Here is a 13966-nt window from a genome sequence, read left to right as displayed (position 1 = left end):
TGAAGTGAAGTAAGTCTATTCTTTAAAATATTTCACCACTGTATTTGTATATTTTAAATATTTAAAAGCATAAATTAGCTTTTGTTTCTATATTTGATAATTTGTTCTTTTGGATCTCCTAGGTTTCTACATCTTCAAATTGAATATCAGATGGTGCAAGTCTTGGGTACCGATTTCGAGTAATGGAGGTTGGAATTGAAAACTTTTATATATCATTTTATAAATTTGAAGATTGTAAATTGTTGTTTAATTCTACTTTTGTCTATGTCATATATTTATTCTTTATTATTTATTGAGACCGCACCTAATGAGGTTGAGTTTTTAATCAATTAGTTTGTCTTTTCTTTCTCAAAAAAAATTAGTTTTTCTTTTTATTAGTAAAGTAACTTGTTATTTGTGTTTTCACAGGAAACATTGAACAATTAAAAAAAAATAGAAAACATTGAACAATAAAAAAAATAAATAACAAAATTGAAGAATTTTGCCTAGGATTATAATTTTATTTATTATTATAATTATATTATTATTCATGAAACAAAGTATTGGTTGTTATTATTAACTAGTCGTTAATCCGTGTGACGTACGGAAAGACTTTTTTACATTCATGTTATCAAATTAAAAAGATTTAAAAATAGTAGTAATGTTTAAATGTTATCAATTTATAAAAAAATATATATAGATAGTGTGATTGTCATGTATTTCTTGATATAAAACAGAATATAATTGATATAATATTTGATATTTTGTTCTTTTAGATCTCCTAGGTTCCTACATCTATCTTCAAAGAGAAGGCTACTCATTCTCAACTCTCAAGTGAAATACTGACTTGATATTATTTCTCATTTGCAATCCTCAATGCCTGTATTTCTTTACTGTAAAGTCCTCTTGTACGTAAGCTCTTGAAGTGGAAAGAAAATATTCAAGTGAAATTTTCAAGTAAGTTTATTCTTTAAAATATTTTGCCATTGTATTGGCATATTATAAATATTTAAAAGCATTTATTAGGATTTGTTTCTATATATATATATATATATTTTTTTTTTATTTGTTCTTTTAGATCTCCTAGGTTTCTACATCTATCTTTAAATTGAATATTGGCAATGCTTTTATTATCAAGTTTGAAAATAGTGAATTCCAATTAGCTCAACCGATAAAGTCTCTGATGGTTGAATAAGAGATCTGGGGTTTAATTCCCGTCTACACTAAAAACTTATTGGTATTTTGGTTTGATGATAAAGAGTTATCATGAGGAGTGGATGACATAGGTTGAAATTCTCTAAAAAAAAATTGAAAAGAAAAAAAATGCCAAATTGTTTGATCAATTAATTATAAAGTGGAAAAAATAATCATCAATCCTCACTTTATGCACCACCAATTGTGTACACTATACACTGAGTACTCTTAGCACGATAGTTACATTACAAGTTCAAATTTTTTTTGTAGGGGTAAGGGTTGGAGTTCAAGTTTTTAGAAGGGAGCATTACACATGTATACATTTAGATTAAGCTAGAGTAAAATTTCTATTTTGTATTAAAAAAAATTGTATACACTATACAGTCACACTTAAAAAAAAAAAAAAAAAACCCAACATATTATATGCTATAAATAATGGAGTATAAAATGAAATTCTCAGAGTTTGATATGAGATTTTTGTTGAAGGAGGGAAGTTTCAAAACAATTAAAATAAATTGGTCCCCTCATGGAAACATGACTCTAAGGTTTCTTAATATAGAAATAATAGATCAAGGAAAACTAAAATGTAAATTGCAAATCATCTCTTACAAAGCAAATCAAAAACAAATTTATTAAACTTCATCTTGTTAATGATTTAATTTTCACTTTTTTTTTTGAGAAGTGATTTAATTTTCACTTGAATAAGTCTTAATTATATGCTAAAATTTATATTTTTGTTGATGTTTTTTAATATCTTTACTTGAGAATAAATGTGATTATCATAATTAAAGTAATAATTTGATCAAAATTTTTAATTGTGTAGATAAGAATGATATTTTAGAAAAGATAAGAATAATATTTTAGAAATTTTCAATTATTTTGTTTCAAAAGAAATAAAAAATGTCAAAATTTTGGTCCATAAACTATAAAATTTTCTAATTCTTTTATCAGATTATACGTTATTTCATTTTAGTTCTTAATAAATCTTTATAAACATTTACTGGTATCCTCACCTTCCCTTACCATTATTGTTCAATTAAAAAAAAAACTAATATAAATGTGCAGCTGTATACTCTTCTAAGAAAAAAAAAATTTGTGCAGTTGTACACATTCTTCCATTGTTGACCAGACAAATTAGACAACATGTTGGTGTATAAATACAGACCATATGGAAACGATGATATATATTTTAATTATTGAAAATGTTGTCACCGACAAATAGTAATATCTATCATTTTTTAATTTAGATAAATACAAACTATCACTATCACTAAACTTTTAGAACCTAACACTTTTCAATTGTTAAAAACCCTTATTAGTAAAATTGTAATCAGAGTCTTGTTTTTTTGACATTGACACAGACTATCACTATATATAAGACCCAAACGTTGACATAGGCTATAGTATATAGTGCCCCAGAAAATTTCATGAGTTAAAATTGTTTCTCTCGAAAAAGAAGGGGAACAAAAATTAAAAAACCTCACATGCTATTCTTCCATTACACTTGCTTTCAAAACCTTAAGTTGGGCTACTCCAAGTAGAAGTGTAGAACCCTATAAGTGAAAAGTTGTTATTAATAAGTAACATTTTGTGGGACGCTGGAACTACAAATCTTATTTCGGACTATTAAAAAAACTGATTTATTTGTGCTATCTATTGTGACATATTGATTAACGAGAAGATTTTTATTTATTATTTTGAAGATTGTAAATTGTTGTTCAGTTCTATTTATGGTTATAACAATTTTTTTTCCTAACATAGTGTCTAAAGCTAATCAAGTACATGACTATCTCCCCCTCAAAAAAAAAGTACATGACTTTTCTTTGATTAGGAGTTCCGAACTCATCATCTCATATATCTCATGAGGTTTTGGAAACCACTAGATCAACCATTTGGTGTTGTCTATAACTCTATCATATATCTATTCTTTATGCCAGTCTTGTAGCTTAGTTTCTCTTTTTTATTTTATGAGAAGGATTCCAATTCGACCTCTCTCATGTTTGTAACAATATACTAGCCTTATCGTACGGTCAAAGAATAAATTATTTTTTTGGGTCTAGTGTCATAATTTTTATTTTTTATTTTTTATTTATATTTCGGATAAATTTTTTTTGAAGACATGGATTAGTAGAAGAGTGTCTTATTTTGTAGGTATTTTAAGTGGAGCTGGAAATCTATTTTTACCGAGTTGTCCTCAAGTTTTTTCCTGTTAAAGTAAGGTTTAAAGGTATTTTTGAATCACATAAAAGTCCAGCCCAAAGAGAGGAATCCTCTTATAAAGAGAGAGAGAGAGAGAGAGAGAGAGAGTGTGTGTGTGTGTGTGTGTGTGTGTGTGTATATTCTCCTTTATTAATCACCGTGACCTAATTTCTTAGCTTGAGGTTAGGTAACTTTGAATTTTGATTTTTTTTTTCTTATTGGCCTACTATTTAACCAATTAGTTCATCCTTTTTAATAGTAAATTTCATTTTTAAGTGTGGAGGTATATCCTAAGGAATAGATAATTGTTTTTATATCTTTTCACTCAGTAGAATAATTTCATTTTATTTATCAATTTTTTTATTCTCTCTAATTGATCACATTTTCATTCTCAAAAAAAAAAAAAATAGTCACATTTTGTCTTAACGTATTGGTTGTAATTGTGATGCTTTTATTATCATTGAAACTTTTTTTTTTTTTTAAAGCGAAATTGTTGGATGAAATAATGATAAGTGCATGGGCCCTGGGTATGGGCCCAATCCGTTAGCTTCCTTCTGCATTGAAGTTTAGGGATTAAAGCCAGGTCAAGGCCTACATCAGGTTGAAGTCCAATATAAATTCGAGGTCCTAAGCCAGGTCGGGAACCAAATAGAGAAGAACATTAGTGCCTTGGGGGAAATGCCTGTCGGGCACCATTTGATGACAGGAACAAGTTTCAAGAAAGTAATGTTAGATGAGAGAAATAAAATTACTTTATAACACTTTAAACTCCACTAATTACAAATTGTCATATAATTTTTCTAAGTAATCAAAATTTAAAAGGGAAAAAAAAATCAAACATATAACATGATTTTGTGAAGTATAAAGTAGAACACTAAAAGACAAAATGAGACAATATATATATTGATAAGAAGCAATTTTAGAACAATTAAAATAAATTGGTCTCTTATGCAAACTTGCTACATGGTTTCCTAATAAAGAAATAATAAATCAAGGAAAATTGAAATGTGTAACATTTATTTTTAGATATGATAGGACTTTTTTTTTTGATAAAAAGATATGATAGGACTTAAACCTGTAGTGCTTACTCCATAAACATTACTCTTTATTATTATCACAAAACACTAATTAATTTTTGGTATAGACTAGGTTTAAACCTAATTTTCTTATGCAACACTAAAAAACTTTACTAATTGGGCTAATCGGAAGGTCTAGAACCCACTATATAGCATTTCTCAAACATGCCAAAACAAATCTTAGTCTTGTGTTGTTGATATAATTGTCACTAGAACAGGTCGTATATGCAAAATTTTATATATTTTATTAGTGCCTATTATATTTTAATATCTTTACTTGAGAATATATGCAATTGTTATAAAGAAATAATTTGTTCAATAGTGTTAATCGTGTATTAAGATAAAAATGATATCTTTTTTCTTCTTCTTCTTCTTTTTTTTTGTTTGTTTGTTGAGAAAGAGATAAAAATGATTTCTTGGAAATGCTTCATTGTTTTGTTTAGAATGAAATTAAAAGTCAAAATTCAGTCCTTGAACCACCTATAATAATTTCTAATTATATTATCGAACCCTTTCCACTAAATGTTAATATAAAAGAGTACTAATGTACAAATCCTTCTTATGTTGACATGACCCATTAGACTACATGTTGGTCTCATAAATACAAACATAGGAAACAATGATAATTATTTTTGAAAATGTTGTCAGTAAAAATATGGCAATATCTATATATTACTAAAAGCTGAAGCGTAGCGTTTAATGCTGCTGCTCTCACGTTGCGCCACATTAGCTGCCATGTCATTTAAAAAAAAAAATTTGTCCAACAATTTTAAAATGGTTTTTACTATTTTCAGCCCTATAAATCCCAGCCCTATAAATGCAGCCCACTACTTAAAGAAAAAAAAAAAAAAAAAAACTCTTCTTCTCCCTATTAGTTACTATTTCACTTTCTCCAACCTTTACCCTTCCTCTTTGCTTCTTTATCTCCCCACTACTCTCTACTTGATTGTTACACTTCTTTCATCACTATCTCTTCTTATATTTTGACTCTTCTTCTCCTTATTTTATTTTGTATAGATTTGGTGTCATTTCTCCCATATAATCCATATTTTTCTCACAAACTAACTGTGAGTACTCTCTCTCTCTCTCTCTCTCTCGGTGGATTTTTGTTCTTTCTTATCATTTTTTTTATGGGTCTTTCTTATAATTCTGATTATGGTTGATTTTTTTTTTTGAATATTTGTTTTGGTTAATACATAGTTTTTTTTTTTTGAATATTTGGTTCGGGTTAATACGTAGTTTTTTTTGGAAATAAGAATTTGAGTTTCTATCAAAACACAATCTACATGACTATAGTTCTTTTTCTTTTTCTTTGTCCTTCGTGATGAAAATTTCGATCATTGAGCACCGTTGCCTTTTCTCTGCATTGTTGAACACCGCTTAGATGTTGGGGAAATGATAGAACCAAGCTACTCCACTATAGCAGAGAGTACTTGGAAATGGAAAATTAATGAATGACACAAGAGTCTAAAAGAGTAGATGAAAGGCTAACCAAATAGAAGGTGCTCAAAGCACAATAATGTTTAGTCCAGTAGAATTTTATATTATTATTATTGTTTTCTTAAAAAGAAGCTGGAGAGTTATCTTTGGTCAATGAAGTTCATGCGGTACATGTTTAGTTCACATTGGTCTCTTCTCCTCAACCCACAGAAAAGAAAAATAAATTTCTCCACTTTTACAAAGTAGTGATCTTTTTTATATGGGAAAATACAGCCCACACACTCTATTACGTACAATTTTACACACGTCCTTGAAACGCACTGAAATCTATATTTTAGTATATGTGTAAAATTGTGTATAATAGACGCTCCATTTGTTTTGAAGTAAAATATTTTTTCAAATATTAGTAAAACATTGGATTTGAAACGTTGTTTTTAAATTTATTGGATGTCATGTACACTTAAAAAAATGAATTTATTAGAGAGATTCTACAGAATACAAACAAAATTAACATATATACTTGGTATAGAGTGAAAAAGTGCTTGGTAAATTCAAGGATGCATATATGCCTAAACAATAGGAGTTTTTTTTTTTTTTTTTTTTTCTATGGCTAAGAATATGAGTTCCTTTTGAAAGTAATGTTGCTGATCATGGATTGAAAACTTTGATCATTCTTTTTCATTTCCATTTTTCCCTTTCGTGTTAATGTAATTACCGTAGTATGTCTAGACTTTATGTTTATTTTTGTTATTGAATTACTAATGTTCTATTTTTAGGAATCTAGCTATCTACTTTAGTTGTTTTCAGAGTTTAAGCAAAGAACAATTGTCTACCCGTAATCATGTCAAATTGCTAGAATAGATTGGGTAGGACAATGTTAACGGAACATGAAGAAATGTTTAAAATGTAAGAGTGTGCTTTTTTATAATAACTAGCCGCAAACTCACGCAATGTGTAAGAATATTATTAATGATCATTTTATTGTTAAACTCTTCTTCTCCCTATTAGTTACTAATTCATTAAAGATCATTTTGTGAATGGTCAAAAGAAAATACTTTTCAAATAAGTTAATAAACTACCATTACTAAAAAAAATAACCAAAGATATATAATGTAAAGTATTAAATTATTCAAACAAAATCTTTTAAAGATATCATTTAAACCAACCATCAAATATATGATGTACCCTAGAAACTTTATAATTAAATAGTGTAGAGTAAACATGGTCTTACAAAAACAATGAATTTAAATTAGCATTCTATGAATAATAATAAAAAAATAGGAAATGAAAAGCAAACATATCTTCGTGTAAATTTTTGTGCGCTTGAATATTACTCTTATGCTTGTGGACTCCATATTATGCTATATTCATATACATCTAGATGAGTAAGACTAAGAATGTAACTATTATTTGGGCTACATAATCCACTTATTTTGTACCTTTTTTTTTTTTTTTTTCCTCTTTTTGAACTTTAATTCTACCTATTTTCAACAAAAAAAAAAAAAAAAAAAAATCTTCTTCTCCCTATTAATCACGGTTACACTTCCTCCAATCTTTCCCTTTCCTATTTGCTTCTTTATCTCCCCACTACTCTCTATTCTACTGTTACACTTCCTTCATCCCTTTCTCTTTCTTATATTTTGACTCTTATTCTCTCCATTTTATTTTGTATAAATTTGATATCATTTCTTCTATTTAATCCTATTTTTCCAGCAAAATAACTATGAGTACTCTCTCTCTCTCTCTCTCTCTCTCTCTCTCTCTCTATATATATATATATATATATATATATGTGTGTGTGTGTGTGTGTGTGTATATATAATATCTTTACTTTCTTTTGGTAGATTTTTGTTATTTCTTATAATTTTGATTAAGGTTGATATTTTTTTTTTTTGAATATTTGTTTTGGTGTTGTGCTTTTTTAATTTCCCTTTAATAGTAATGGTTGAATTTTGGTTTGGGTTAATACATAATTTTTTTTGGGAATAGAAATTTGAGTTTCTATCAAAACACAATCTATATGACTGAATTTGAATATGCCTACCAATTTTTTGAGTAATAAATTATTATAAAGTCTAACTTTTATTCCTTTGATTTCATTTTAATTTTTGGTTAAGACAGTATTGTAATTTTGTGATGAGTTTTTATTATTATGATAATCTCTTTATTTCTTAAGAAATGAAAATTTTGAATAAAAGATTTGAAACTTATAAAGTTTAGTTGTATATTAGGAAAATATAACACACTACAACAGAAGTTAGAAGAATATGGCTCACCTTAAAAAAATATTAATTATACAAAAAAAAAATAGAATGATTATTTTTTGAGATAAAAAGATAAATAAAATAAAATAAAAAACTTGTAGAAATATATATATTTTTTAAATAGATAATATTTGAATTAATTGTTACTCATGATATATTATAGCCCATTACATAATATTTATATATTCCCACGCATCGCGTGGATCTGCAGCTAGTTTCTATAAATACAAAGATATCCTCCTCTTCCCAAGAAAATATTCACTCTTATGGGAGTCCTCCCTCCTTCCAAAAAAAAGAACTTAGTTGACATGTATCGCTACTCTTTTTTGAGAATTAGAATTCCTTCATGCATTATATCTCTCATCTCTATTCTTTTTATGAAGGTCTCTTTGGACCGGCGAGCAACGAGTCAAAGCATGGCACTCTCTCTCTTTGATGTGATATGATTGGAAGAAGGGGAACCTAAAAACTTAGTGATCGATTGAGCTAGAAGGGAGTTCGAAGTTAAAAATGGCCACAGCTGTAGTATATCTCTTGATTAACAGTATCCTTTCAACTGAAGCATCGTTGTTATGGGGGGTTGGTGATGCAATTGACGATCTCAAGGATGAGTTAAGAAGCATGCTATCTTTCTTAATTGATGCTAATATGAAGGAAGCCGAAAGTGAAACAGAGAAAACTTGGGTGGCAAATGTGAGGGACAGGGTATATGATGCTGAAGACATTATTGATGAGTTCATGTATCACATCAATAGCCAACAAATTCAGGGAGGATGTTCTTGGATCCTTCACCACACTATTTACTTTCCAATAAATCTTTGGGTTAGGCATCAAACAGCCACCAAGATACAGAAAATTAATGGGATTATCAAGGGCGCCATGCCAAAGAGGAAGCAAAGATATGATAGTGATCGTAGAGAGGGAACTAGTTCTAAAGATACTCATAAATGGGCGATGCGTCATGCTGAATCAACTCTTTTCTTTAAAGAAGATGAACTTGTAGGGATTGAAAAGAAAAGGCAATCGATAATGGATTGGTTGATGGATGAAGAACCACATCTGACTGTCATTTCAATAGTTGGGATGGGAGGTTCAGGCAAGACCACACTAGCTGCCAACACCTACAATAATGATGATGTAAAGAAACATTTTGACTGTTGTGCATGGATCACAATTTCCCAAGCATATGAATTAGAAGACGTATTGAGGAGCTTGATTAAGGAATTCCACGAGTCAAGGAAGGAAACAAATCCAGCAGACTTGAATTCCATGAACTACAGAGTGTTAGTAAAAACACTGGTGAATTATTTAGAGAAGAAAAGGTATCTACTTGTCCTAGATGATGTTTGGGACACAAACCTCTTAGATGAAATAAAGGTATCACTTCGAGATAGTTGTTTTGGGAGTAGAATCATCCTTACAACTCGAAAAGAAGATGATGTAGCTTGCCATCAAATGGGAGGTAAACATCACATTCATAAAATGGAATTGTTGCTAACGAAAGAGGCTTGGGAACTCTTTTGCAAGAAAGTATTCTCAAGCAGTCCTAATGGAAGTTGTCCACTGGAGCTTAAATCTTTTGCTCAAGAACTTGTGGGAAAATGTGAAGGCCTACCTCTTGCAATTGCGGCTTTAGGCAGTCTTATGTATTCCAAATATAGGTCTTAGTGGAATGAAATTTACAACAACTTGAATTGGAGTTAAGTAAGAATCCTAAGCTAGAAGCAGCAAAGAGCATTTTGTCACTTAGTTTCAGTTACCATATCAGGAAGCATTGTTTCTTATATTTCTCTCTTTTCCCAAAAGATCGTGAGATTTGAAGAAAAAGGCTCATTAAGCTATGGATGGCAGAAGGATTTGTAGAACAAGATAAAAGGTCCATGCCAGAGGAAGTAGCAGAGAGCTATCTATTAGAACTCATTTTTCGAAGCATGCTTCAAGTTGTAAAAAGGAATGAATTTGGAAGGCCAAGGAGATGTAAAATGCATGATATTCTGCGGGAGCTTGCTCTATCAATATCAGAGAGAGAGAAGATTGGTGTTGTACATGTTGGAAGAGAAGAAATGACAAATTGCGAAGCACGCCGCATTTCAATTCACAAAACCGATGGAGAAGTCAAATCATTTACGGGTATGTCAAAGCTCCGTTCTTTTCTTGTTTTTAACAAGTCGTTGAAAACATTGCCTACAAGAAGTAAAATGTTAAGGGTTCTAGATTTGGAGGATGCTCCCATTGATGAATTGCCTGATGAAGCATTTGAATTATTCAACTTAAGATATTTGAATTTAAGGGGAACTTTACTTAAGAAACTCCCAAATTCCATAGGGAGGCTCCTTAATCTTCAAACCTTGGACATCACGGACACACAAATAAAGGCCCTTCCTCATGGAATTGGAAAGTTGCAAAGCTTGAGACATCTAATTCTACACCAATTCACTGGAAATTGGAATGATTTCAAATTTTTTATTGGGCCGTGAACACCATCAAATATCTGTAGATTAAAAAATTTGCAAGTTGTGACACATTTAGAAATAAAAGGTGACTTGTTGAAACAGATTCGGAGCATGACTCAGCTTACCATGATCGGTCTTACAAATGTGAAAGCAGCAGATGAGATGGACTTATGTGATTCAATTCATAACATGAAGCTTATGCGCTTCTTGTGTGTCATGGTTACAAATGCGGAGGAAACCCTCCGTATGGATGCACTTTTATCTCCTCCTACCAACCTTCAAAAGCTTGTTCTGGCTGGAAAACTAGAAAAGGTGCCACTGTGGTTTCATTCACTTCAAAGCCTCACATATTTGCATCTACGTTGGTCGAGACTGGAAGAAGATTTACTCCCTCACATCGCTGCTTTGCCCCATTTGGGAAGTCTTGCGCTTACTAATGCCTATGTTGGAAAACAGCTATTTTTCAGTACAGGCTTTCTTCAGCTGACAAGTTTAAAAATTCGTAATTTCCCTCAATTGAATGAGATAATAATAGAAAAGGGGGTGATGCCCAATCTGAAATCCCTACATATTATCAGCTGTATGCAGTTAAACACAGTGCCCAAGGGCATTGAATACCTTCAAAATCTCCAAGAACTAATTTTGGAATCTGTCTTAATGGAACTTCAAAATCGCATTGAAGGAGAAGAAAGCGTGGATTTTCCAAAGGTGCAGCACATCCCAAATATCTACATCCGTTAGTAATCCGGAATGTTTAATGAAGGTAGCTTCTCATGTCTATCTGTTATATTATATTATTAATTCACTTTGAAATGGAACTAATGTTTTCTGACATGAAAAATAAGTAATCTTTTCTAATGATTGATTTTACTTTACCGTATCTCTGTTTTTTTTCCCTGGTGTACCGTAGAATCAGGCTCACTAATGCTTTCTACTGCTTGATTGCTTGTAGTTTTTTTTAGCTACCATCTTGGCATAAGCTCACCAAGTTCCTCAAAATAGATAGAATTAGTTTCTGGGGTCTAACTCTTAATGCTATGTGGGTATGCAAAGCCTACCATATGTTTGAGGAAAGTCCTCTGTGGACGTTGTGTGATTGGAAGATACAAATGGTGACTTATGTAACCCCAAGACTTTCGCTGGATTTTTCATTACATCTTTCATGCATATGATTTTCAATTGTACGTACAAAGGTTTCTTAGACTTGGTTTGGATATGATGTCTTATTTGTGATTTGGAACATGTATTAGTCTATTTTAATAAGCTACATATTTGCTCCATTTGTTTATATATATATATATATATATATATATATATATATATATATATATAAATATCTGTGTTTCAAACTTCCAAATGCTTACTTTGCTTCTTGTATAATTTGAGAACGTGTCATCATGAAAAACTTTGATTAATAATAGCTTGGTACACGCTTACTATGTCTTTTTGTTGATTCCCTTGTACATGCTTCTATCCATTTGAGAAGCAACATGTAAGTTCAGAAATAAATTTCTCGACTTTATACATGTTGTCCCTCATACTTTCCTCATAGGTATTCCCCTCCCAAAGCTGAGGCATGGTTGTTTTTACTTTTTAGGAGATTGTGTAGGGGGGACTACTGGACTAGTGCCTTGTTTATGGGTAGACGCTCTTAGTCATACTTTTTTTTTTTTGCATCATCTCTTAATCTTAGTACCTTGTAGATGTACAAACTACTAGATGGTAGATGAGCAATCCCCTTCCAGTTCTGTACCCATGCTTGAAAGTGATGAAATAGTGGTTGTATCAAGTTGAGGAAAAAATAAGAAGGTTCCCACATTCTGTTTTAGCTTTACACCGTATGCTCTTTAGTTTCCTATACTTGTATATATATAGAGATGTCATTAAGGCTTATTTTATTTTTTTTGATTAGTATAATCATAGTTTAATTGTTTTCCCTTTGTTAATGCATCTTTGACCATTAACCTATGGTTCTTGAGTCCTCATTAAAAATCTTTGACGTACATATAAATTCTTAATGGAATTTCCCTTTTTTTTCCTCTCTTTTTTTTTTTTTTTTTCAATTCTTCTTTTGGGTAGCAAATATGTTGTTTTAAACTGTATTTTTATTACATTCCTCATTGTTAGGTTGTCTGTTCATGAAGAGAAATTAGTGCTCAAAGTCATAATATCAAAGTAATACATGTTGGAACAATTTTGTTTCAGTGTTCTAATACGTGATCAGAACTGCAACTTGATACTTTTGTGTTACTTAAGTTAGCAATATCTATTTGAATTTGTAATCGTACTCTTAGTCATGACTCAAGTTATTATTTTGTTATTCAGTGTTGCCTTCGCATATACTAATATATGTAACAGCCACTTTTTGTAATTTCTCTCCTCTATCAGATGCATCTCTTTCTCTTTTGGTAATCATTTTGATAGTAAGAAGGAAGATGCCTCTTCTCTTTGCTTACAAATATGCTTTCCTTATTGTTTTCCTTGAAATATATGTTTGGTTATTTTTGTTTAAACATTACAAATAAACTGTCTTATGCTGCCAGGCAGTGTGGGTGTAGAAAGTTCATAGGCTCCTTTTCTTTCTGTTCAGAAAGCATATCCAATTGCATACTTGATGAGAAGATGCTATGGAGGCTATTTAGAGGGAATTTGCATGCAGCTTGTTCCAAATCTGGTGAAGATCGATGTACAATTCAATCAATTGTATTAGCTGAGTTCTGTGTAATTCCAAGCAAATAGATTGGGAAATTTCCCTCTACATTGAGTACTTAATTCACCGTGGTAAGAAAAAGCTAGGCCAACTCAGGAGCCCTGATACAATTGGGTGGTTGTCATTAAAAGCCAGTGTCTCTAAAACCATAAATCCTAGGCTTTGAGCTAAGATATTTATTTGATTCCTATTCTTTTTTGAAGCTGAAATTTGTTTCTTTCATTAGTTAAATCTCTTGTCCCAAATTCTTAGTGTTTGTAAATTAAGAAATGGTACACTACTTTAACTGTTGCAAATCTTTTTAACTAATGACTTCTCGATGAAGAACTCTTATTACTTATTCCAGTTCTTTCTTATATGGTTCCCTGTTTTGCAATGGTAAATATTGCCACTTATTGCCTGTTCGTGCTTTTCAACATATGCTTACTTTAAGCTTAGATGTCCAATGCTTTTCCTTTGTGTTGTTTATGACATGATGAATAATTTTCCATTCAGCCTCTTTTTTTCTTCTCTCTTTTTAAGGCTGAAATATATTGTTGGTCCCCAGAAATTATCATGAGCGATTTTAGTACCTAAAGTTTAAAGTACTTGTTTTTACTTTTTAGTCCCTTGGATGCCATGTGACCACTAGAAACTAACTGGTCATCTCTC

The 13966-nt window shown here is 30.6% G+C and overlaps 1 pseudogene; it reads left to right on the top strand.

The window, feature by feature from the left end:
• On the top strand, nucleotides 1-13524 carry LOC142621245 (disease resistance protein RPM1-like; annotated as a pseudogene).
• The last annotated feature ends 442 nt before the right edge of the window (nucleotides 13525-13966 follow it).

This window comes from Castanea sativa, chromosome 12 (genome assembly GCF_040712315.1).
Source record: "Castanea sativa cultivar Marrone di Chiusa Pesio chromosome 12, ASM4071231v1".
In the NCBI taxonomy this organism is placed as follows: domain Eukaryota; kingdom Viridiplantae; phylum Streptophyta; class Magnoliopsida; order Fagales; family Fagaceae; genus Castanea; species Castanea sativa.
Note: the sequence above shows the minus strand (reverse complement) of the source record. Positions and strands in the feature narration are given on the sequence as shown.